The sequence below is a fragment of the Cynoglossus semilaevis genome, chromosome 1 (assembly GCF_000523025.1).
Source record: "Cynoglossus semilaevis isolate Cse_v1.0 chromosome 1, Cse_v1.0, whole genome shotgun sequence".
NCBI classification, from domain to species: Eukaryota; Metazoa; Chordata; class Actinopteri; order Pleuronectiformes; family Cynoglossidae; genus Cynoglossus; species Cynoglossus semilaevis.
The window spans coordinates 5,940,849-5,941,164 of record NC_024307.1 but is presented as its reverse complement, the minus strand read 5'-3'; positions in this window follow the sequence as shown (position 1 = coordinate 5,941,164).

The following is a 316-nucleotide window of genomic DNA, read 5'->3' as shown; positions in this document are numbered from 1 at the left end:
GTCTGCTCGGCACTTTGACAAAATATTGATCCACCAAAGAGAATCTCCAGCAGAGTCAGAGGTGTGGGGATGCAGCGCTCTGAGGCCACCTGCAGGACAGGTACAGGACAGCAGGGGGACCAGCAGGTACCAGCAGGTACCAGGAGGCACCAGGAGGAACCAGCAGGTACCAGGAGGAACCAGCAGGTACCAGCAGGAACCAGGAGGAACCAGCAGGTACCAGGAGGAACCAGCAGGTACCAGGAGGAACCAGCAGGAACCAGGAGGAACCAGCAGGAACCAGGAGGAACCAGGAGGTACCAGGAGGAAACAGGCG